This window comes from Mastomys coucha, unplaced genomic scaffold (assembly GCF_008632895.1).
Source record: "Mastomys coucha isolate ucsf_1 unplaced genomic scaffold, UCSF_Mcou_1 pScaffold6, whole genome shotgun sequence".
NCBI lineage: Eukaryota > Metazoa > Chordata > Mammalia > Rodentia > Muridae > Mastomys > Mastomys coucha.
Window position 1 is genome coordinate 41,084,548 of NW_022196912.1, and position 25,859 is coordinate 41,110,406.

At 44.8% G+C, this 25,859-nt stretch overlaps 1 long non-coding RNA gene across 2 annotated transcripts in view; it reads left to right on the plus strand.

Moving 5' to 3' along the window:
• LOC116079587 overlaps window positions 1-25,605 on the plus strand; it is an 85,773-nt gene extending 60,168 nt beyond the window's left edge. The window contains exons 2-4 of one of the 2 annotated variants that reach the window (XR_004114051.1): window positions 20,375-20,494; window positions 21,416-21,519; window positions 25,320-25,605. This is a non-coding gene — a long non-coding RNA (uncharacterized LOC116079587). Of the gene's footprint in view, window positions 1-20,279; window positions 20,495-21,415; window positions 21,520-25,319 lie in introns of those variants that run through there. The other variant, XR_004114050.1, reaches the window with a different exon arrangement.
• Window positions 25,606-25,859: the final 254 nt, after the last annotated feature.

Genomic DNA, 25,859 nt, shown 5'->3' on the forward strand with positions numbered 1-25,859 from the left:
GGTCATCTCTCTCTCTCTCTCTCTCTCTCTCTCTCTCCCTCCTTCCCTCCCCCCTCCCTCCCTCTCTCCCTCTCCTGTTTTATGGTACTGGGGATTAATGGGATGCTGTACTCACAAAGCAAGCATTCTTCCACTGAACCATCTTGACACTGATCATGCTAGCCATATAGTTCTGGGCGTGAGCCATCCACTGATGTGTGGTTGATTTACTAGGAGCCACACCCTTAAAGAAAATTGATTCTTCCTATCTCAGAAGCCATCTATAGTTCCTCAGGTGAGGTGAGGGGTTATGAACACCTTTAGACTCCATGCTAGAATGTTGACTGGACTGATCTTGCGCAGATAAACACAGTTGTTGTGACTACATGAGAGCAGTGGTCCTGCTGTGTCCAGAAGGCATGGCTTTGCCCCATTACCCACCTTCCCCCATCTCTGGCTGTTACCATCTTTGTACCCTCTCTTCTGTATCTCTTCTCACATCCTGAGCCTCAGGGAGGGATGTGATTTAGATGTCCCCTTTGTGGCTGAGTGCTTCAAAGTAACTTATTCTTTGACTAGTTGTGAGGTTCTGTGTTAACCACTATCTACTGCACAAGAAATTCCTCTGCTGAGATCTGAGAGTGCTGTGTTGTTACAGGCTGAGAGATATACATTTAGAGAACAGTCTGATGCAATATCCATTTAACAGAATAGCAGTAGTATGTTCATCCATGGGTTCTTGGTAAGGTCTTCAATACCAGGCATGTATTTCCTTCTTTGTGGACCTCAAATCCAATTAGAAAGTGGCTGGTCACCCCCCCTCATAATATTCATGCCACTATTGCATGCATGACCCATACTGGTCATTATTGCAGTTCACAGGCCTCATAGCTGGATAAGTCCATTGATTACCTTCCTCTCACTCCAGTTCCTTCTCGTACTAAGAGAGCTAGCTATCAGGAAAGCTTCCTGTTCAGTAGCAACTTGGTTTCAACTTGGTTTCTATATGTCTTATCACCTATGGTGTGGTATCTTCAGCAATAAAATTTTACCGTTAAGTTTTAGTGGGTAGCTAAGAGCAGTGTCAATAGCCTATTTGTTTTTAGGGGCCTTTGAGGTATCTTGATCAGCAACTGGGGGGCAGGAATCCCACACCTGGTACTGGCCTTTTATATCTAGCAATCTAACCCCCATCTGTCTCTCTCTCTATATATATATGTATACATATAATATATATAATATTATATATATAATATATATGAAACATTAGGCTTCATATGCCTTTTTTTTTTATAGATCCTTAGAATCAGTCATGAATTTTCAGACAGGACCTTTCTAAGTTGCCTTGGCAGGTTCTGAACTCACTCTGTGACCTAAGCAAACCTTGAACCTTTTTCAGAGCAGCTGTGATTCCAAGCCTGAGATAGCACATAGGGCTATCTATTTTCTTTTTCATCTAGTGTGTGTTCCTAAAACTATGCCAGAGTAAGAGGCTGTTATGTCTTGGAGGCAAGAATAGCTCTCGAATGCTGTTCTACTAGAATCAATACTGGTCTGTGACTCGGGAGGGGCTTCGTGCTATTTTTCTCTTTGCTGTGACAACATACTTGACAAGGAAAAAGCAAAGCAAACAAACCAAAAAACAAACCAAAACCAAAACACAGGAACCATTTATCCCAACTCAAAGATCTATTTTGGCTCAGTTTGAGGGTATAGTCCATGACAGCAAGGAAGTCAGAGAAAGCAGAAAGAGGAGGCAGCTAAGTCATATCGTACTGGCAATCAGGAAGCATAAAGAGGTGAATGTTAGTGCTTGGCTTGTTTCTCCTAGTCATTCCTGGATTTCAGGTGTTGCCCATTTTTAGGGTTGGTCTCCCCATCTTAATTAACCCACTTAGAAACTCCTGTATAGTCATGCCAAGAGGCTTGTCTCCATGGTGACTAACCATCCCAGACCCAGTGGTGGGCTTTGGTCTGTGTAGAAATCCTGGCTTGTCATTTAGGCATCTTAATCTTCCCAGCATTCTTGGGGCATCATTATCCTGTCATGGCAAGTGTGCAGGCCATATAGCCTGTGTGTGCATATTCTGGGTACTTGGTTCTGGAGTTCTGGATTCATTGGCCTGCCCTGTGACATCCTCCACAAGTCAGAAGCTCAGGGTCTATTGGTTCATTGCTGGCCTTCCAGAGCCCAGGGGGCATAGGGCAGATACTCACCAAGTCTTTGTGCATAATGAGTGAGAAAATGACTGGTAGGATCTGCTGTGAAACCAGCCTTCTGGAAGTCAATTCTTCATTATCAGGATGAGGTGAATGTGCTATATAAATACACAACAGGAGAAAGGAAATGTTCAGAGCCTGGGAGAGTTGGCACCTGTGCTGACTTCCTCCTTCACACTGGCATGAGAGTCTCCTAGGGTCTACAGCCTCTGAGGGTAGAAAGTCATGGGAAGAGGTTGAGCAGAGAGGACACATGTCCCTACACACTGCAGGTCCCCAGGGAAAGAGTTCATAGGGGGCCCTTGTAGTAATTACTTTCCCTTAATAATTAAAAATGAAATACCGTGCTTACAAAACCTTGTTTGAAGTGGTCTGCTTTTGTCTTCTGTTGGCCTTGATGGTCAGTGGTTTAGACTCCTTGCGGAATCCTGCCAGCACGTGACATTGAGGATATGAGGTAGGGGAGCAAGGTATCCAGTGTTCAACTACTTCTCATCCTTCCCTGGATCTTACTTCCACGGCTTGGGCCTTAGTGTGGATACCCTAGCTTTTGTACCTAGATGCCATTGCGGCTCCTTCTTGAAGTTGGGGCATCTCAAGAAGCAGGCTCATGCCATGGTTTGGTGACATCTGGGCCAGGAATTCTGGAGATCTGGTCTAAATGGAGTTAGAGTTCTTGGGAAGGTGTGCGTCCTGCCCTATTAACTGTGTTTTACGTGCTTCACAGGGCTGGTGTACGGGGCTAGGGGCAGACATGCCTTAACCTATAAGGGGATGTGCTGTTCAGAGAACTTCCTTCCCTTCCCTTCCCTTCCCTTCCCTTCCCTTCCCTTCCCTTCCCTTCCTTTTCCTTCCCTTTCCTTTCTGTTCTTTTCTTTTCCTTCTTCCATCCTTCACTCCTTCCCTCCTTCCTCCTTCCCTCCCTTCAACCCTCCCCCCCTCTCTCTTTCTCTCTTTCTTTCTCTTCTTCTTTCTCCCTTTCTTTCTTTGCTGCTATTATTGAATGGTGTTAAGGAGTGTCCCTTTAAAATAGAGCAAGAAGAGCTCTATTCTAAGGCCTGGCCTGTTTCCCTCGAGTGTGAAGCTGGGGATGAACTTTGAGACCATGGATATGCTCTTACTGATCTGCTACAGGGCTGTTGGGCTCCTCCATTAACCCTAGCCTCCCTCAGTCCTCAAGACAGATTAGTATAGGGCTGAACTTACCCATTTCATAGGTGAGTAGACTGAGGTGGGGGGGTGCTGGGCTGGAACTGTTCTTGCAATATTCAAGGTACCATCCTTAGCCAAATGTACAACAGGGGCCACAGCAGGCTGTGCACCAGCACCTGTCCATCTGCAATGCACAGCTCTCTTTCCTAGGAGTGACCTATGTCACATAGTGGGGTGGAAAGACCTAGCTCATACAGCCCTATATGTTAGCCTGTCTTGAGGATGGAAGGGGTTGTTGGAGGAGTCCAATGGTTCCTGCAGAAGATCAGGGAGCGGTCACCCCCATGGCCTAACAGCTGTAGGATGTTAACTGACTCGGTCCTTATAAGGTCAAGAGTGTGGACAGCTTGGTCATACTAACTACTCTGGAATCTGAAACTTGAGGTGCCTTAGAAACTTCGGTTCTCTTGGATAGGTTGCTCCACCCAGACTCCCAGACTGGTGGTGACCCTGCTGCTTGGCCTGGCCTCTGGATATGGCTGTAACTATCAGGGAGCAAGAGTGGACTTCTTGCCACCCTCCAAGTCCTTAACTTTTGCTTTAACTGACTAAGTCATCTCACCAGCGCAGAAATGCCTTCATATTAAATCTGTTATTCCAAAATTGCCAAAGTGGGGGAGTTAGCATCAATTCATACATAAGTTTGAAGATTATAAACAAACAAGAAAAAAACAGAAAAGCTCATACTTTCCCTTTGGCAAAAGATGAGACAAGGGATTTTGTATTTTTGCTAAGGTCAGAAGATGTAATTCCAAATCCTGACATAAACAAGTCTCCATTTTTCTTTAAGTAGAAGTGAAGCTGTGTGCTTTGACTTAGGGATCTTTGAATAGTTGGCTACATGTTAACTAATAAAGATTCTGAGCTGAAAATCAAATTTCTCAATGTTGTGAAATGACTCTAGCACTTTGGCAAGCATAGTCTGAGCTTAGTTTTCTACCTTAAAGATGCAAATACAACAGGTGATACAGTTATTTTATAGACTGTAAATCCTTGGTATTAAGTACCCTTTGTCTAGTGTATGGACCATTTTTTTCTTCCTTGATCAGTATAATGTCTAGAACCTGGAAAGAACTGCAGTGTATTATGTGATGACTAAATTGACTTGCCAAATAAACTATGAAAAAGTTGTAGTGCACACAAAACATTAAGAGATATACATACACATGGCCATTTGGTGTCAATACCATGATTTTAGTGAAAAGGGCAAAGTTTTAGTATCCGAGAATCAAACCTCGGAAGGTGTCTTAGTCAGGGTTTCTATTCCTGCACAAACATCATGACTAAGAAGCAAGTTGGGGAGGAAAGGGTTTATTCAGCTTATTTCCACATTGCTGTTGATCACCAGAGGAAGCCAGGACTGGAACTCAAGCAGGTCAGGAAGCAGGAGCAGATGCAGAGGCCATGGAGGGATGTTCTTTACTGGCTTGCTTCCCCTGGCTTGCTCAGCTTGCTCTCTTATAGAAGCCAAGACTTCCAGCCCAGGGATGGCACCACCCACAATGAGTCTTCCCACCTTGATCACAAATTGAGAAAATGCCTCACAGATGGATCTCATGGAGGCACTTCCCCAACTGAAACTCCCTTCTCTGTGATAACTCCAGCCTGTGTCAAGTTGACACACAAAACCAGACAGTACAGAAGGTTTGGTTATTCTATAGGGAAGCAGTGATCAGCTAGAATAGTTAGTTAATTCTGCCATTGTAATAGTCTGTATTGCCCTGATAATGCTGCGTAACAAACAATTTGGATTTCTCAGTGCTTATGGTAAATATTTATGCTTCTCAGTGATGGGTCTGGAACTGAAGTTATGCTGTTTCTAGTAGGTGTGAATGGGCTTGAATCCAGGCCTGGGTGGGATTTGAACTTACTTCAGAGGTCTGTGCTAGAGTCTACACTAAAGAGGAGGTGGCTCACTCTTATAATGAGGAGTCATAGGAGCACAGAAGGACAAAGCAACTACAAGAGCACAATTACAATACTCACCCCCATTGTCTCCTTGCATCTCATTGGCTAGGATGAGTGAGTGTCCAATCCCACGGTCACTGAAAGCAAATGTGCTCTGTTCCAAGGGGATGGGTTATGGATATTTGCTAAGCAGTAATTGAATTTCAGTGCTAGTCTGAAGGGGATTTAATGAAATGAATTCTCAAGCTCTTTCTTGATTCTCTACTGCTTTCTAGCACACCAAAGGGAACTAAACCCTGTTGTCAGGGGTGTAGTCACTCCCTGATCTGGATTGAGAGCTGGGCAGGGGACATTATTTGAGTTGTGAATTTAGCTGTTTGGTATTCACACATCCCTGATGGTCTTGGAAAATATAATATTTTCTAACAGCTGTAAAGGCAAGAGATCTAATGTTACCAGCTATACATAATATCCATGAAATTACATTGAATAATGTAATGGACTGTTATACTGTCATTATCACATTCTGAATACCTAATTTGAAAGGTTAATGAAATTGACAAACATGACCACTCTGGGGCTCATCAATACCACTTAATAATGAAGCTCTTGTTTTTCAGTTATAGAATCAACAGCAGTGGGAAGACTTCATGTCTGGAACTGCATTTTTTTTTTTATTGTAAATTAAGAGGCTCTGCACAATGTTTTGCTATAATTTGTAGTATGGGGTTAGAAAGCATTTTACACAGCAGCTTTATGTAGTAATAATAATTAATATAAAGACTTGTTATAATTTGACATGGTTATGTTTTAGCTTTTCTGAAGAGATTAAGCTTGAGGAGGGAAAATGTGTTTCAATCAGATAGACGGAGATGATAAAGACAAGTTCTCATGGACTATATGCTTTTTAACATTCAACATTCCTGTTGAAGGATCTCCCGATCTGAGTAAAGAGTATATCACTTTACATTAAGTAGGAACAGAGGGGGCTGAGAAGATAGCTCAGATGGTTTGCCACATGTCTTTTTTGTTGTTGTTGTTTTTGTTTTTGTTTTTTGATTTTTTGTTGTTGTTGTTGTTGAGACAGGGTTTCTCCATATAGCCCTGGCTGTCCTGGAACTCACTCTGTAGACCAGGCTGGCCTCGAACTCAGAAATCTGCCTGTCTCTGCCTCCCAAGTGCTGGGATTAAAGGCGTGTGCCACCACCACCCACTGCCACATGTCTTAAGGTACTTTTCTTCTGCTGTGAAGGGACATTATGACCAAGGCAACTTGTAAAGGAAAACATTTAACTGGGGGCTGGTTTACAGTTCCAGAGGGTGAGCCTTTGACTATCGTGGTGGGAAGCATGGAAGCAGGCAGGTAGGCATGGCACTGGAGAAACTCTACACATTGATCAAGTTATATTTAGGAATACATATACATATATGCATGTAATAATAGTTAATAAAAAAAAAGAGGCCATGAATTTAAAATGATCAAGGAGACATATATCGGAGGATTCAGAGGGAGGGAAGGAAAGTGAAAAATGCTGTAATTATAATATCAAAAATAAGAATAAAAATGTTCTAAAACAAAGAAGTAGATGAGCAGTTATATCTAGTCTACACGCACAAGGCAGGGAGAGGCAGAGAGAAGGAGAGAGAGAGAAGGAAAGAGAAAGAGAGAAAGAGAGAGAGAGAGACAGAGAGAGAGAGAGAGAGAGAGAGAGAGAGAGAGAGAGAGAGAGAGAGAGAGAACTGGGAATGGCCTGGGCTTTGAAACCTTAAAGCCTACCCCAGTGATACCCCTTCTCCAACAAATGCATACTTCCTAATCTTTCCCAAAGAGTTCTAGCAACTGGGACCAAATATTCAAATATATATGTCCATAGGGGCCATTCTCACTCAAACCGCCTTACAATCATGAATATCTAAGTTTGATTCCTAAATCCCTAGAACCTATATAAAAAGCCAGGTGGGATAGCATCATATAATCCCAGCACTGGGGAAGTGGAGGTGAGCCATACTTTCCATGTACCATGGCTTTTCCACCATCAGGCTTCTAAAAGCTATGGCTTCCTGTTAGCCATTTGTATTGATGATCACTTTATTCAAATGACTATATTTGTGTTTATCAAATTAGCAAATGGTGGTTACAGAAAATCTGAAGATAAAAGAAGACAACAAGAAAGTAATGACTCCCCTATTTTTTGGAATTCAGTCATTATAAGTTATATACCAATCGTGTTAGTCAAGGCTGACTAGAAGAAAAGAAGCACATATGTGCACACACACAGGCCTGCACACAGATTATTATCTGCTTGACTTACATGATGAGCACAGTAGTCCCACAGTGGCTCTGACACACTGCAGAACTAAAGAACCTAGAAATTGCTCAGGCCAAGACACTTTAAGTCACATAACCAGACCAACGAATGATGCAGCCCTGTGTGGGGCTGGAAGCCTAGGTGGTATATTCCCAGAGAGCTGCTGGGCGGAGTCTTCATGGAGAGTCTATAGAAGTTGATGCCTGAGGTCTGGGGGAGATGGAATCAGTCAGACACAATCGTCTGGGGAGCGTTGGGTTTCCCTGTGTTCACTTCCTTCTTCCTCCCTTTACTTTTGATTTCCCTGGGTCCCCGACTTATTGAGTGGTGTTGTTCACATCAAGAGGTGGGGCAGGAGGGAGGGAGGCCTTTTTGGTTGCTGACATCCTTATCAGTAACCTTGTAAATGACCTCACAGACATGTCCAAACTGTACTCTATGAATTCAAGAGTTTCTGCATTCAATCAAGTTGACAATCAACTTTTAGCATCACCTTGTCTTTCCTCTGTATTTGTCTGTGTGCCCCACAGATGGTTATGTGTCTCCTAGTGATGGGTAGAAACTCTGAGAAATGCATTACTAGGCAGTTCTATCATTGTGTGAATAGCATAGAACATACCCACACAACCAACATGATTACAGTGTCATCAGGCAGCATAGTTTACGGAGTATGTTAGCACAGTTATATAGATACAACTCATAAAGTATGTATGGTGTACCAAGGTTATATGACTTGTAAGTAAGCACTCTCTGTGGACTCTAAATCCAAACGTCCACATACCGCAATGGAGATTGTCTATATAAACATTCATTAGGATGAAATTCCCCTCTGGGGTTCATTGCAGAAAAACAATCTGGTCTTTGACAAGTTAGATATGCAAAGATACCTTCATGTCTTGACTTGAGTATGAAAATAAAGTCATATATTTCTAGACAGTAGCACTGTAATTGCCTCCATCCTACCACAGACAGGGGTGGTGGTGGCTATGTTATACCAAGAAATATCTTTGGGAAGCTAACTACCCAATGTTAATAAGGACAAAGCAATGAAAATATGAGGCCTGTGAAGCCATCACGTTTTGAAGTCAGTGTGAGAACTCAGTGGGGGATGCCTGGAGCCTTGGCTTACTCCTCCCAGCTAACTTGTGTGCTGGAGCTCTTTTAAAGCCACATTTTATAAATGTTTATCCCATGACTCTCTTGGAGATTCTAAGTTAGTAGTTTTGAGGTGGGGGCATCTAAGATTCCTTTGTTAAAGGTGTCCTGGGTGAGGGGTAGTCATCTAGGGCTACTGCTGAGTTTGCTCTGTGAGATGGAGAAAAAAATGCAGGTTCTTCAGACAAACACCACATGTAAGCTTGCAGAACCCTAGTTCTCACCTTTATAGATTTGGATGACCAAAGCGTGTCTCTGAGTTGTAAATGGGTTAAATGAGACAGCAGAGAGAAATCTCTAGGGAGGAGGAAATATTTCCTTCTAATTGTGGATGAATTCCTAAGGATTTACTCTTTCCTCTAAAGTGTGCAAAAATCATATTAGTACCCAATTTGTGCATCAAGTGATGAGCACATTTTGAATGACATGGAACCATTACCCATGTTAGTTGAGATAATCTTCAAGGATAGCTAATGGTAACCCAGTACCTTAAAAAATGACCCAACCCCCTCCACAGAAAGCCTTAAGGCTGTGTGAATACTTGGGAGGGCTTATGGAAGTCAAGCTTCCTGTGAGCTGAGCTCAGCTCTCTTCCCTACTCCTGGGAGGCCTTAGGAGTCCTCTGTCTGGCTACCTTACTCAGAACATCTCACTATCCAAGAGTATCTCCATTCTGTTCCCTGGTCTTGATTTTTTTTTTCTGCATATAAGCTGTGAGATTTTAGTACCATCTCTTTTCTCATTTTCAAAAATTCTTCCAGTTGTTAGAGAGGAAACATTTTAGTAATAAAATCTGGGTGAAAGGGTGGGTGGGCCCTGTCACACAATCTGATCAGAACTTGGGGATCTGAGCATTAGAAGGGGCAGCAGTATAGAATCTAAGCATCCAGGAGAAATCAAACTCCTTCTTGCCTGGAATGTTTTGAGCAGAGTACAGGGAATTAGGTGTGTGCTCGAGCATGCATGTGTGTATGGGGGGGGGGTGTTAATTATCAGATATTAATCCTGCAAAGACATTTCAGAGCCATTTCATTCAACACCAACACAAGGGCAATTGCAACATGGCAAATTAGCCTGAGATGCTGTAGTCAGAGCAGTGAGGAACATTGCCTGAAGCCCAGGTCTATACCTGAGATGAGTTCCAGAGCCCTGGGTGTGTCCACCAAATGCTATCTGTGTCACTGGAATGACCAGGGTCTTCAGAATGCCCAGAAAGTAGTGGTGGTGCATGAGGCATCTACAGAGTAAGCGTGCTCCTGGGCTTGGTTCCCTTTCCATTCCCAGTCATGTCTCACTGATCTAGTCTGAGTCTGTCCAGCAAGGCAATCTCTCCTCTGCTTCATCCTTCCAGGAAAGTCTCCTGTGACATGTGATTTTTGTCCCTTGTCGTCATTCTTTGAATCTGCTCTCACTCTTATCATGTGGATTAGTTAGGCCCGTCTCTGACCTAAGGAGATAGGCCTCTAAAGTTTATCACTGTTTATAGTGTTGTTTGGTACAAAATTTGATGCTCGGATCTGCTAGATCCACATGCAAGAGACGGAATGGTGATGGCTGGCAGTCCTGAGATACATCTGAGCTCTAAGCAAGATGCCAAGTGAGGGAGTTAAAGTGGCTTTGCTTGTGACTACTGCTGTGTGGAACTTCTATCTGTCATCTTCAGATGATCAGAAGCACAGCACTCACTAGGTGGTAGATCTGTGTAATGGTCATCTCAGGCTGTGCAGGGATGACACATGTCCCTGGAGGCTCTGGAAATCCAATCAGAGAGCCCAAGCCCTGTGTGCCTCACTTCCATCAACTTCATGTAATAATGGGCACCTTGAGTGGATGAACACATGCTGAGTATCTAGAGCAATGCCAGATCCACAGATAGGTTCAGTTAGTGTCACTCATAGCCCTGTTACATTGCTAGAGCTACCACTGCAACCTGCCCCCACACACACACACACACTTCTGGTTCTCCTGACATGGCCTAGTCTATACACTTGTTGCTTCTGGGCACACAGGCATCTCTGTGCTGCCTCCTTTTCTATGGTTCTTCCCCATCCCAAAGGATGCTTCCAGAGCATCTCTTTCCTGCTGCCCTTGCTTTGACCAACCTGCTCTGCCTCCCTGAATACCCTACTTGGGAGCTCTGTATCACTATGTTCTCAGGGGTGCCTTAGCCTGAGCCTAAAGCCCATGCTTGGCATGTGAGCCAGCTGCCAGTGTCACTGGGAACTGTGCAATTTCTCAAAATGTACCTGACCTCTCTAACCCTTCCTGTCTTTACTCTTTGTTGGTGTTTATGTTGTTGGTGACAGGCCCAAGACCACCAGGTCACAGAAGGATTGAGTACAACTTCTTTTTAAGATTTTTAGATCTTAGAATATATTCAGGATCCCCTGCCAGTCTGCAAAATTATTGCTGACCAGTCTAGCAGACTATCAAGCCATTTCTCAAATTAAGTTAGTTCAATCAGCCTGAACAGAATGCTATTCTGATTTTAACGTTTATTTACTTACTCATTAGTGTTTATGTTGGGTTTGGTTGCAAGACTCTGGAAAAACCAATAAAGCTTTCATTATGTGGAAGAAAAAAATAGATGAATATAGAAATTGCCTTCTCTTTGCTGGGTACCAGGAAGGTTTGTTGTGGGCTAGCTTTGCTCTCTGGGAGACCCTCAAAACAAAGATATTCTCAAGCCCAGAGGGCAAGTGGCCTCTTACAACAGCGTTAAGACTGTCTTGGGATGTCACTACCATATGTCCACCATGTAAGGCTCATGCTGAAAGGGACTTCCCTGTGCAAAGAATACCATGCACAACTCTCAACTTGAGTCCAGCTAGCTAGGCAGCAGCCTGGGTGTGGGTGGGGGACTTTGTGCCTCAGCCTTCCCAGCCAAACCCAGTAGGAAGTGTCCCCAGCCACGGTGTTGTGGTCACTCTTTCTCTTCTCTCTTCTGGAATCTCATCAGGTGTGCCTGTCTTGAAGACAGCGTGGAACTGCCTTGAAAAGAAGCCAGCTCTCATCGTGTCACTGCGACAGATTTCTTAATTAATCTGCTCAGATTGTCAATAATGTAATTCACTGATGATTTAGAAGCCAGTTATGTGACTGCTGTGCCATTGTGGGGAAACATCTGAATAATTCAGCTAATAGATGGGAACTCGCCCAGATCGCTGCGACACGGGGAGGGAGCAGCTAATTCGAACAGGATGAGTACAGGCAGGGTGATTCCAGCAAATTCCAGGGAGCAGGGAGGTTGTCATATTGCTAGGGGCAGCTGCTGCCTGGTTTAATTATTGTCATTTTTTTTTTTTGACAAAAGAATCCAGGTCCCAGACTCTCAGGCAGAGGCCACTAGCACACTCCTGAAAAAGTGAAGTTCAAGTGAAAAGCATGTGAGGTCTCTGACTGCTGGGTTTGTGCAGTGTACACATGTCAGTGGGTTTTCTAGGCACAGAACACTGGCTTTTATTTCATTCCAAATAGTATGACTATTATCTATGACTGTGTGAGTTGAGTGTATAAGAGACGTCAGAGTAACATAAAGAGTGGCATTCCTTCCCCTGAGAGGATGTTCTTGTCCTGAATAGATTTGTCATACCATGATGACTGTGTCTTCCATCTCACGCTGAAACTGGAGCAATGGTAGAAAGTTAAGTTTAGGGATCAGGAGTCTAATTATGTGCTGTGTCTTACATAAGCATAAAAACCCAATCACATTTAGTTATATACTTAAAACTTGTTTTGCTTTTATTGGAAATAATAAAATTATATGGACTCGAGCCATTATACTCTCTCCCTCCATATATATATATTTGGTAGTGAGAGTTTTTAACAGCCCTCAAGTTAGTGCCTGAGATGTGAATGTTAAGAACCGTGGGCTATGAATAGGAAATGTTAATTTGGTTGCACTTGTCTACAGAGCTTTACACTTGTCCTCTGAACTGTCTATTCTTTTTCAACGCCCTGGGATCCCGAAAAGCTCAAGGACACAAGCATACACATGCATATATGAAAACATGTATATACAAGGTACATGTGCTCGCATGTGAACATATGCATACACCCACATAGCATATACCTACACAGACGCATCCATACTTGCATATGTGCATATGCTTGTATGTACGTGCACACACACACATATACAAATGCACACATATTTGTATACATTTGCAGTTACATCTCTTTAGAATACCAGTCTTCCAAAAAAAAAAAAAAAAAAAAAAAAAAAAAAGGAAAGGCTAAACCCAGACTTCTGACTTTGACACTCATAAATTCTAGCAGGCTGAGCCTCACTCAGGACGTGAACCCTTGGAATTTAATGACAGCAAGGCTGTTGATACAATATAAACTATATTGGGAATGGTGCACCACAGAGTTACCTCTTGGAAGCTTTTGTTACAAATAATTAGCGAGCGGATGAAAGGGACTAGCAAAGAGCTGCCTGTAAATAAAGTCTGGACCCCAAGTGCATGCCAGCCTTTAGAGACTATGAGCAAGCACTGGCAGATTGCAAATGAGGAATGTTTGCTGCTGGTGTGGCTCATAGTGGTCTGGGTGGGCCACTCTACAGGCACCACACCCTCCTCCTGGTGCAGCCCCAGTCTCCCAGCCTAAATCATGAGGTCAGCTCCTGGTCACACTATGTGTGGGTGCTCTGATACCACTCCAATTTCAGAGAGCAAGAAAGGGGAAGAGGGAAAGGGCTCAATTCTCCTCCCGTGTGCTTGTATTACATGTCTCTTCTGGAAGCCCCTTTGGTACCTCCTCTTAGCTACATATGAGCCATCTTGCACCTCTGCGGTTACAGGTCCGTGGGGGCAGTCCTCCTGGGAGAGAAGCTGGCAAGTGTAGTCTTTCAGCTGGGCACAGATACCAAAGTCCTTCAAAGGAAGGTGGCCATTTGGTGACATCTTGCTGCCAATGTCCAAAGAGGAAGCCACTCCTACAGAAAAGAGTAGATGTTCTTAATCAAACAGTTGATATAGCTTTAAATAAAACCACAGGCAAACCCCACTTTCATTGGGCATACAAGGATTTTGATTTGAGGAAGCACTTTGAAAAATGCTTTGCTTCATGAGCCTTTGGGTTTAGTGAGCATCTGAGAGCCATTTTTATAGCATGACTCCCCTCCACGACCTTCCCTTCCCGACACCCTCTAAGTCTGCCCTGGAGACAGAGTGACCTGGAGCTAGGTGCATGCCCTGAGATGGAGGGATGTTGGTGTGGTTGGTCCTGGAGTTCCCTAATGTCAGTGGGCATTTGGAGGATAGTTTGCTGTTCACTGGAAACCCATTTGTCATTATTTACATATATAATGCTTGCATCTTCAGCTCATGTATTCCCTGGGAATCTAATTTGTAAATAATTACTTGACAGAAACGAAGCTGGATAGAAAATTCAGAGTGTGCAGTGGCCCAAACAAACCCCAGAGAGGAGACTTGAGCAGAAAGGCCAGCTCCTGAAAGGCCTCATCACACTTTCTCTGCTCAGCAGTTAGCAGCTAATAAGGTCCCCAGTTTAGAAGCAAATTCTCAGGTGGCGGACTGACGTGGTGGACACACCAATGTGGCCATTAGCAGCCAGGCTGGGAGCAGAAGGCTGAGCTGGCATGCTGGGAAACTGCTTTCCCTGTTCCGCGTTCCGTGCCAAGGAGCCGTGTGGTAAGGCAGGACTGCTCTTCCTGTAGGAAGAGCCAGAGCACCTAAGACAGGGGCTGCCACAGGCTGAATGTCTGTGTCCCCCTCTGAGTTGCTATGGTAAAGCCCTAATCTCCCTTGCAGGCTCTATTGGAGGTGTAGTCTCTAAAGAATCGGTCATGGTTAAATGAGGCCCTGGGGTAGCGTTTTAATCGAAAGGGTTTGTGTCCTCAGAAAAGGTGTTAGGGTTCTCTCCCTCTACCCACTTACCAAGGCAAGGCTGTCTGAGGACCCAGGATGCAGGTGACCTTGTACAAGCCAGTAGGTGTGCTATCACTCGAAATTCACTTCATTCAATCTAGATTCTGAGCTTTCTACTTCTAGAGCCACGAGAATGAAATCCTAAGGATGTATGCTGTTCATCAGGTAGCAGTTTTTTGTTGTTGTTGTTGTTGTTGCAGCAGTCTGAACTGACCAATACAGGGTAATGGACTGGAGATGTGTGTTGCAGAAAGCTAGGGCCGGCCTATGGACTCTCTGGGAGGTTTCTTGCTGCTGTGCTAGCTCCTGATCACCTGCTCCCATCACCTTAAGTCCTGGGCCCTGCCAATCAAGGCCTTCTCTAAACAGTTGCCTCCTCAGTATGCCATCCACAGTAAGGGCCTAGCAGCTTTGCCTTTTCAAATCTATTTAGCCTTTGGATATCTTACTGCAGAAGGGATACTGAGCCCCTACAGCATGCCCGGCACCTGCTACACTTTTGTAGACAGGAGCGAGCAGACATAGAACAGACAGCCCTGCCCATAAAAGAGCAAGCACAGGTTTGGAACTGCTATAGACTCAGTTATTTACAGTTGCTCTGAGCCTGGGATTTATCTAAGTACTCATTGTGCGTGAAGTTGTCCAAGGGTCACATAACTACATGCAGGTTAATTCTACCACTCTATCCTTCACAGAGAATAGAGGCACAGTTGGTTCTAGGACACACAGCTAGCAGGTGACAGAGCCAGGGTCATCCTCATGTAGTCTGAATCATGCCTCATGCTCCGTGTGAAACTGCCAGACCAGGTTAACCATAATCCTATTGTAGAAGCTTCAAAGTTTCATGTGTAGGATCTTGACGGGGGACACAAAAAAGGGAGTCTCTTTTTTTGGTGACTGGGAAAGTCTCCCTAAGGAAGCCAAGTCTAAGAGCATTTGAAGGAGGGCAGAGTTGGTAAATCCCAAAGAACAAGCGGTACCTGGGCCAGAGGAGCCCTAGGGTATTCTAGGAAGGTTGTATGTATGGGAAGATGGGTGGCAAGGACTTAGCTGAAGAGACAGAGGGTCCACAATAGCCCAGAGGGCCTGAAAATGGAAGCATCATAGAAGGATATGCTCAGGCTAACTACTACTATACTCCAGAGAAGGGATTGCAACGCGGGCAGAGTGGAAGCAGAGGCCTTTACTTTCATAGCAGGGAACCTAGATCGAAGAATGGGGGATGATTTCAGTAAGGGGTGGGTGGCATTTTGAACTGGCACAGTGGAAAAAAGTGATGGAATCACAGCCAGGAAGTTGGCTGCTGCCAGCCCACGAGGGGACAGTGGCCTCTAAGAACTCTGAGAAACAGGTTAGTGAACATTGCCATAGTTTTAAAGACAATTGGAAAACTTGCCCAGAGTTTGGATTCTAGAACCAGCAGACACAGTAATCAAATCCATCACTTCCCAATTATTGTTTTACTTTTATCTGTTGTCCCTAAGGTACTGTGTCCCTCCAATTTGTAGGTGACATGCTATCACCTGTCTCTCCTCAGCCAGGTCACTTGGGTGTTTCTCAGCAGTCTGAAGCTTTCTGTAGTAAGTGGGAATGTAACATGAAGGGCCTCAAGATAGTGTTTTCTTTTTGGCACACCTCGGGCTGCCACCTTCTAGAGATACAGGATATAGAAAAGACTAATTGATCCTTCATGTCTCCATCTTGGAATCTCTCCCCAGCTCCACTGATGGTCCATCGCTCCTTCAGAGCCTCCGCATATATTCCGAACATCCTCTTTGGATGATGCTTGTCTTAAGGGTGTTAACTGTGTTGCTCTTGCCTGCATTTTGCAAGCCTCTCCAAGGCAGTAATTATCTCATTCCTCTCTAGAATAGAGTACAGCATGGAGCTCAGTGTGTCTTTCTGTAATGAAGGAAACAAGAGAATGGGCAAATAGAAATGGCTGTGCTCTCACACATTGACCTACTGCACTGTCCCTCTGTGCTTAGGCAGGCCTTTGGAGATCATGAGAATCCTGGACTGCTTCTAGCTATCAGGGGCAGGCAGCCCGATGCCTGAAGTGAGAAGATACTTCAATGTCCATACAGTTGTTTGTTGAAATGTTGACTGAAAGTATTCTTTGAAATGACTATTTTTCAAAGAAACCTCTTTCAAAAGATACTGCTTCAAAATGGACTTGATAACTGAGCCCAGAAAAAATGTGCCCCAGGGAGGGGGATGGTGGCCAGCACATCAAAGGCTTCCAAAGGTCGATTGCAAAGGGGAGGCATGTGCCTGATCATCTTGGCAAAGTTGTCTTTGTAACTGACCTGCTCCAAGGGCCATGGGGCACAAGGACATCAGTTTTGTTTGAAGAGAGTAACATCCTGTTAGCCTTGGAGAATTATTACACAGAGCCATCAGAGTGCAACTTCCTCCTGCCCACAACCCCCCCCCCCCAGACAAGGCTGAGCATCATAAAAAACTCCACCCCTATACCACTCTGCTGGCTGTCAATCATAGCGGCCAAATGCCCAGCACACTGGCAGAGAGCCATGGAAAGACTCCCTCCCTCATTTGTTTAGTTGTATAACTTAGTAATCCTCTTTCCCTCCTTTAAGCTCACTTAGACTTGCTGTAGTGAATCTTCTAGGCTCTAAGGGCCAAGAGACGTTAACTTATTCTGATAGACCCTGGAAGCTTGGGCCAATGACTTCTGATCCTTACCTCACCTCAGTAGATGAGCTACAAAGCTTTCCTGAGCTAGGATGTTCTGAGACCCCTGGAAGTAACTCAGCAAAGTTCCACATGTGCCATTAAACTGAGACTCGTCCTTCTCCGAGTCCTTTCTGTCTGAAAGCCCTGGTATTTTACATAAGGAAACAGATGTCCAGAGATGTTGAGCTATACCCCCCAGTTATACTAGGGGACTAGCTGGAGGGTCTGAGAGTGAGACCTCTGTCTTATATGCTTCCCAAACGCAGGTACGTTGGTTTGTCAGTTCTCACTTACTGGAGCTCGGCAGGTAAGCTATCTAATACTTGCAAGTGACTGTCACCACTTCAATATCAATACCCAGTGTGAATGCAGCCACACCTGTACAGGTACCTGCCTCTACTGCATGTTGGCTACCACTGGGTTTACACAAGGAAGTGTTCCCTACTTTTGTCTACTAGATGGTTGCTAACTGGATAACTTGTGCTCCTCTGTCCTTTGCTTAATGGAATGCCATGTGACCTTCCCCTGTGACCTATATTAACATATAAATAATGAGTATGATACACACCATACTGACCGAGGGCCAGAGACTATTCTGTGCCTTCTGTATATCTTACCTCATCTAACCCCAAGGGAATCTGCTGGGGAAGTACTGGCCTTATCCCAGTTTCAGATGGGGAGCTAAAGGGACAGAAAAGTTAAAGAATTTGCCCAAAGTCTCAGAGATAATGGCAGTGAAAGTTTGAGCTCAGGAAGTTCATTTTTAAAATAATGTCTATTGACAAAGTGAAATGCACAAGCCCCTTGTGCTCCTGCGCCTTAGAGTGATGGAGGGACTTCAGGGGGATTTAGGAGCTATGCTAGATTGTGTTGTCATAAACCTGACTTAACACCTAGAAGACAAGATCGTGCAGGAAAGATGTCCCTGGCGCCATCCTGGGGGCTTCACCTCCAGTTGTGTGTCAGCCTCTCTGTCAGGCTGCTGCTCTGGGGATTTTCTTCCACCTTTTGTCCACTTGTGCAGCTGTTCTATCCCTGTCCCTTCTGCCTGGCTTATGTGAGATCACAGCTGTGCTAGCTGGGCTGGCTCTGTCCAGTCCTCACCTTAGGGAACATTCCTGCTTTCCCTAAGTAATCAGGCTCTGTGGGCTTCCCTGCCTTTTTTCTAGGGGAATCTGATATTTTACCAATTGAAACCTAGCAATAGCCGTCAGTGGCCAGGGGAAGCCCATAGCAGCATTTGCTCTGTTTTCCTGTTCTGCCATATACATAGGAGACAGAGGAGAGACACAGAACCAGGGGTGCATGAGATTAAACAAGTGCTTTTAAGGGAGATGGTGGGCCTTCTCAGAGAGGCCATTTCCTGCCCCCCTATTCTGTGAGGCCCAGGACTCTCAGTCTAACAGCAGAATTGGCCCTCAGCAGGTGCCTAGCTGCTAAGTACTTTTCTGAGTCATCTCTACTTCTTCAGGTTTGGTAGATCACTCATCATTTATTCACTCACTTACTCTTCCTTCCTTCCTTCTTCTTTTCCTTCCTTCCTTTCTTTCATCAAACTTTGGTTTTGACTTAGAGCCATGCTATGCTAGACAGACATCCACAGCCACCTAAGAACTGGGTTGTGGCTGTGCATCACCAAGTCTTGCTTTTCATTAAGTTTTTAGTATGAAGCAGCTATGAACTGTACTGAAAACTTAGATACCAATTCGATTCATGATCAGCTTCAGCTGACCATGAATTTCAGAGAACCCTCATTCTAAACAGATAGAAATCTGCATAATGATATAAGAGCTACAGCCAAGGTGAGACAGGCATTCAGAAGAGCCCGGGCCTGGTGGGTGTGAGGGGGAGGGGCCAAAGAAGATGCTCCTCTAGAAAAGAGAGAGTGCAGGTGAGGGAGAGGGAGGGAGATGGGTAGAGGAACATAGGGAGAGAGCAAGGGAGAGAGAGAAAGAGAGACAGAGAGAGATAGAGACAGTGAGAGACAGAGAGAGATAGAGATACAGAGGCAAAGGGGCAGAGAAGCTGAGAGAGAGAGAGAGAGAGAGAGAGAGAGAGAGAGAGAGAGAGAGAGAAACAGACAGACAGATAGACAGACAGAAAGACAGACAGAGATCACCCTAGTCAGGAGAGTCAGGGATCAGGGCACAGTAGGTTGTTCTCAAGACACTATTTCTGAAGTCCCACCTCGAACAATCTTTTCAGGACAACATATCCTCTCTGGGTGACAATCTCTCACCAAAGCCTCTTGCTCTGGCTCCCAGGGGTCACTTAGCCCAAGGGAGAACAGGCCTCTTGAAGTTGGGCCCTTGCCTTGGTGCCCTTTTCTCTTCTCCCCTTTTCTGTCAGCAACTTCTAGGTTCAGGTACCATGAAACTGTCCAAACAGGTGGATAGTGAGTTCAGTGTTCCTCCTGATGTTCTATGTATGTTTCTGAACAGGAAGGAAGCTGGGTGGAGACCAAATTCAATTTTTATATGACTATAAAGGACTGCCAGGCAAACTCCAGTTTCATCAGCCTGTGTCAGAAGCCACCAAGGTATCAGGTCACAGCTGGCTAGCTCCCTGTTCAGTCCCATTTATTGAAGTCACAAGCAAATGAACTTGGACTCAGAGTGCTCAGTGACTCATGTCAGAGTGTAAATTGAAAATCTACATTTGCCCTATGTGTAATCTAACTCCAGAAGTGTCCATTGGGCAAAATTCTCTATATTGAATGTTATTCGGGTATCCTAAAAGAAAAATTACAAAATGGAGGTAGGTAGGCCACTAAGCACACTTACTCAAAATTTAAACAGGGCCCATTCTAAGAAAATGCAATAGAGAGAGCAACTAAAAATTTTCTTAGGCACACAATTTTTGAAGTTATATATTGGTCAGGAATTATCCATAAGCTGATCACCCATCTCTTAGAATATGGTTGTATGAGTATTACCTTCTAAGGTACACTATGGTGTTGGCAGCTGTCTGAACCTACCGGTGCCTATGTATCCCTATCAGGGTAGCCATGAAGCCGTGAGCAGACATGAGTGGTCACTGAAAATTCCTCAAGACCTCAAAACTGGCACAAACCTGACATACTTCTTCACTAAGACTCATTTCGTAGATGAAGAAACTAAGGTGAGGAGAGGTACAATCATTTCCCCAGTTCAATCAAATTGAAATTGCAAAATACATGGGAAGCTTGTGGTGTTGCATCTCACTACTAAGGTTGTAGTCTACCATCTCTGGATAGCTCCGTGCAAAATGGCAGACTCCCATTTCTTAATGGGGCTTCCTCTTCTCTGCCTGATTTGGGAAGCCCGACTCGACTCCACTCTTAGGAACGTCACACAATCCTTGGTGAAATTACAGGTTCAACTTCCTGGAACACCTCTCCATGCAAATGAGGTATCCTCAGAACCTTAAACCTCAGCCAATGAAACTTTACCCTAAGAAGAACCCATCCCCTCCAGGGTTCTAATATATATGTACACATATCACTTGATTCATCGCAATGAAGTGTATGTGCACAAGCTATTTTGATGACAATCGCCTAAGAGAGCTGTTTTTTAAGAGCTTGAACACCTAAAAGCTGTAACACTGAAATCTTCAGAGACTCTTCCCCTTCCCCACTCACTGCCAAACTGGAATGTGCCCATTCTGGACTTTGCTTCATCCTTTCCATGCTGTGTGCATCAGGGCCTGGATACCTCAAGGGAAGATGTGGACTGTGGAACTTGGGAACTTGGCCTCACTCTATCCTTACCTACTTGGGAAGTCTATCCTGTGTAGCAGGTCCTAGACATCCCAACAGAAGAATTGAAAAACAAAACAAAACAAAACAAAACAAAAAAGGAGCCACATGTGGCAAAAATTTGAATTTATGTATTCCCCATGAACAGAGACACCCTCCATTGTTCCTCATCTCACTTTAGATGGAGTTCTGGGGGACGTGTCTATGCAGTGGGGATGGTGTGAAGATGGCTTTAACTGGATGTTGTTCATCTTGGCCTTTTTGAGTCTTTTACTCTGAAGTTTATTCTCATTTTTTCTTTGTAGACCCATCCAGAAAATGCCCTTCCCTCTATGAAATCCTGACTCATGAGAATGCCCAAGGCAGTTCCCCTCAGCCACGGGAATCTCTACACGTGGGGCCTCTTGCAGTGAGTAGGTCTAATGCTGTTTATATTCTAATGCTAATTTGGGGGCCCCAAGACTGGTACCCCATAGATGAGAGAGAGTCTACACTTTGCACAGAATGAGTGACCCTGCCCCCAGTAAATTGTGATTGGTAAATAAAGACGCCAACAGCTAATATCTGGGCAGAAGAGACATAGGTGGGGTTGAAGTTTCGAGGGCTTGGCAAGAGAAGCAAGAGGATGGAAGAAGAAGAACATGTAGGAGGGAGAAGGAGAGCCGCCACAGGCTAAGGGACAGGAGAACGTGGCTCAGAGGACTGCCTAATTGGAGTCAAGTGCAACCCAGATGGAGCAAAGTAAATAGTAAGCAATATCTTGGGATTATCGATAGGAGAGCAGATTCTAACAGCATGGAAGGTAGGCAGCTGCCCAACCATTGTTATTATAAAACTATAAAGGAACATAAATATATAAGGTAGGAAAGAAGCCCGGGACTGGGATTTTTAATAATATTTTACTATAGCCCCTTTATATGAGTGGTCATTCTGGTCAATAGCTTCCAAAACAAAGAACAGAGGCCCAAGATCGGGAGCAGAGAGGAAAGGCCTCCAGGTGAACTTTGGTTTGGTGGCTTGGCTTCCTAGAACACTTGAAGAAGATGGACATTTTCCATGTATCAATGAGTGCTGATTGACCCTCACTCTCAGCTGTGAAATGTAAGCTCTGGTAAAAGTCAGACACACCTTAAACTCACCAGGACCGCTCAGCAGAGTAGATGCAATCCTAGGCTATTCTCTACCTGGAGGATCTCTAAGTGGCCTGGCTGCATCTGGAAGTATAACAGTCCTTTTCAGCTCCATCTCTCTTCTCCAAGTAACATTTAAAGTCTTCACAATGTGACTTTGTGGCAGGCCAGAGGCCAGAACCCTAGGTCCTGGCCTCCAGGCAGGGTATGTCCCTTGTGCTTTGTGGTTTAGGAATGTGCGACTGCCTGGTGACATTGAAGGAGGAGCACTGGAGGGTGGACATAGCTAAACTCTGAGCTTCATTATGCAGGGAATTGGAGCAACTGACTGAGCCACTGAACCAAGGCAGGGGTGTGTGAGGATGACCTCTGCTTGCCTTCTCCCCAAAGCCATGAGGGAGGAAGGTTTGCTGTCAAGGTCACTGAAGATGCAGACAGAGGTTTTTGAGGGGTTGAAGAAACTCATCTAAATGACATGATTAGTAAGTAAACAAGTCAGGGCTCCAAAGTGAGGGTTTGTAAAGATTTTGACCTACAAAACCAATTGTCCTTGTGTCTGTCGGTCTGTCTTTGCTTTTCCCAAATGCGTATCCTAACCTATCTGAGTTTGCTCGTCTCATGAAACATGAAACAAGAGCTTTGCCCTTCAGTAATGCTCAGTCTTGCCACAGTGGATTTGTGTTCCTGGGCTCTGAGCCTTGTGCATGTGTGTGTGTGTGTATGTCTGTATGTGTGTGTATATCTGTATGTGTATGATATGTATCTTTGTGTGTATGTGTGTCTGTATGCTTATGTATGAGGTGTGTATGTGTGTGGTTGTATGTGTGGTATTTAGTATGTGTGTGTGTGTGTGTGTGTGTGTGTGTGTGTACGCCTTCTAGGTCAGGTCTCTGCCTGGCATGTTCATTCCTAGATCAATATTTCTTTTTATCTGGCCTCTTCTAGCCTGTTAGTAGGGCATGAAGTCCCTTGGGCTAGAAGCTTTTGACAGCAACCTGTAAATTGCTTTTTAAATAACCTGATGATTATTCTTTATAACAATTTGCATTTAATTTCTAATTAAAATACTAGTCTTCCTTTCCCTCTTCCTGTCTTTTTGGTGCACAGTTCATTGGTTTGAGCTTTGTGATGTAGAGTTCCAAGCCCTCACACCCTCTCACCATCCTTTTCAGTCACAGTCTTGGGGAGGCACAGTGAGGTAGACATGCTCAGGTAGACATGGGGACACGAACAGCCTGGGCATGGCCAGGAGCTCCTGGCAAGGCTCCCGAAGAGGCCAGCTTCCTTTTCGATGTGACAACACGAGGTTATAATTCATATATTGCTTCACCCACAGGGACCCCATCAGGTAGCTTATCCCCCGGCCCACTCTGCCTTGCCAGGCCTGGCTGCTCACTGGAAGATCCAGTGGCTTGAGAGGACTTTCCTTATCGTGGGCCAGGGGAGAAAGTGAAACAGATGTGATCCTGGCTTCCTTGAAGCGCAGCCCCTGTGTATAATCTGCCTCTTGCATTTGCTGTGAGTCTTAACTCACAGGGGAGGCTTTGGGCAGGGAGGAACAGAAACCTGAGGTCTGGACTCAATAGGACCCTCCCTGCCAGCCTCGACAAAGCCTGTGTGTCTTCTTAATTTCCTGTCTCTTGCCACAGAAGCAGAGCTCCAGTTGGTTTCTAGATAGGTCAGATGTAGCAAACTTTGGGTGGGTCCCTTGGGTGCTGGCTCACTGGAACTGTGCTGAGCCACTTGTCATGGTTCAAGCACAAGAGGGTTCCCTACTTAACCAAGTTAGGTTTTCCTTGAGGATTTTGCCTCTGCTTGGTATTGACAGCTGGCCTCAGAGGTCAAGCTGACCGTGTAAATGACCATAATGGGTGACTTGCCCAATGATTTTATTTAGTTGTTCAGTACTCATTGGATGCTCCTGGGCTAGGCACTCTGTGTAGGGGTGTGTGAGACTCCAGCACAGCCCTTGAGACATGGGCAGAGGGTTTGGAACAAAACACAGCTCTCAGGAAAGCAGAGAGGGTATGGCTTTCTGTGGAAACTGAGGCTAGGAGATTTTCCATCTCACTTGGCCACCCTGAAACCCTTGCTGTTCTTCCCACTCCAAGCCCTTGAACTGTGCAGTCTCTGTAGAGATGATAGGAAGGAAAAAACCCTCTTTTGGCTGTAGTCAGTACTATGGTAGTTTCCCCAGCTCTCTTTTCAGAGATCAAATCCTTGGCTCCTGCTTGCTGGGAGGGATAGCTACTAATGCATTTTGTCTGTCACCCTCTGCAGAAGTTCCTGCAGGGCCTTGGCCCTCCTGGCTTAGGGTCTGACTGAAGCAGTTGTATAAAGCTTAGCCCTTCACCTGGCTTGAGGCAATGCTTTGAGAGCATTCACTCTAGAGAATACTTGAAGATTGATAGATTTCTTCAATGGGTGTCATTCACCTTCTATCACATCCTGCTTTTCTTTTTTTTTTTTTATTTTAGATATTTTCTTTATTTACATGCGAATTTCTCCTTTCCCAGTTTCCCCTCCAAAAAACAAAAAAACAAACAAAAACAAACCCCTGTTGCCTCCCCCCTCCCCATGCCTGCCACCCCGCCCTCTCCCACTTTCTGGCCCTGGCATTCCCCTACACTGGGGCATAGAACCTTCACAGGGCCAAGGTCCTCTCCTCCTATTGATGATCGATTTTGCAATCCTCTACCATACACATGCTGCTTGAACAATCAGACCCCTCTATGTGCAGTCCTTGGTTGGTGGTTGAGACCCTGGGAGCTCCGAGGGTACTAGTTAGTTCATGTTGTTGTTCATATTTCCTTAGAGATAAGTCTCCCCAGTGGTCCCGAGGAACCATATGCATAGTGTCACTTTCTGTACAGAGTCTGTATCTGGAGAAGAGTCTATGAAAGTGGTTTTGATAACCCACTGAAAATGGGAAAGTGGAGGGAAGAGCATGATGGGACAGGATGTAAACCCTCTGCATGATGGGACAGGATGTCAACTCACTACATGGCTAGCACTAGGGTAAGTGGTAGCTGACAGGTCTGTGGTTGTGGTGATCTGAAGGTGAAATGTTCCGCCACAGACTCCTGAGTTTTAACCCTTCATGTCCAGCTGGTGGTGCCATGCAGGGAGATTATGGAACTTTTAGGTAAGGAGGTGGAGACTCCCTGGAGGAAGGATTCCTGGGGGGCGGGCCTTGAACTTTTATAGCACCACTCAACATCCTGTTCTCTTTCTGCTTCCTAGTTGTGAATGTAACATGACTGTGGCATTCTCATGTCATGTCACTGATGCCTGTCACTCCTGATGTCATGCTTCACCCACCATAATGTAATCCATTAAGTCTAAATAAACCATTCCTCCTCAAAGCCGCTTCTTGCAGGGTATTTTGTCCCAATGAAAGTAACTAAGACAAAGCTATTGAAGGTCTCTGAAAAAAAAATGAGGGTTAGAGTCTTTTGAATTGATCTGGACCAAACAATAATTCTCGGGCCTTGTTTCAGATTCATATAAATTCTCTTACTTTCTTCATTATATAAAGAATGCAAGAAGTCAGACTCTAACAAACCAAGTAACCCAATAAAAAATGGGGTACAGAGCTAAACAGAATTCTCAACAGAAT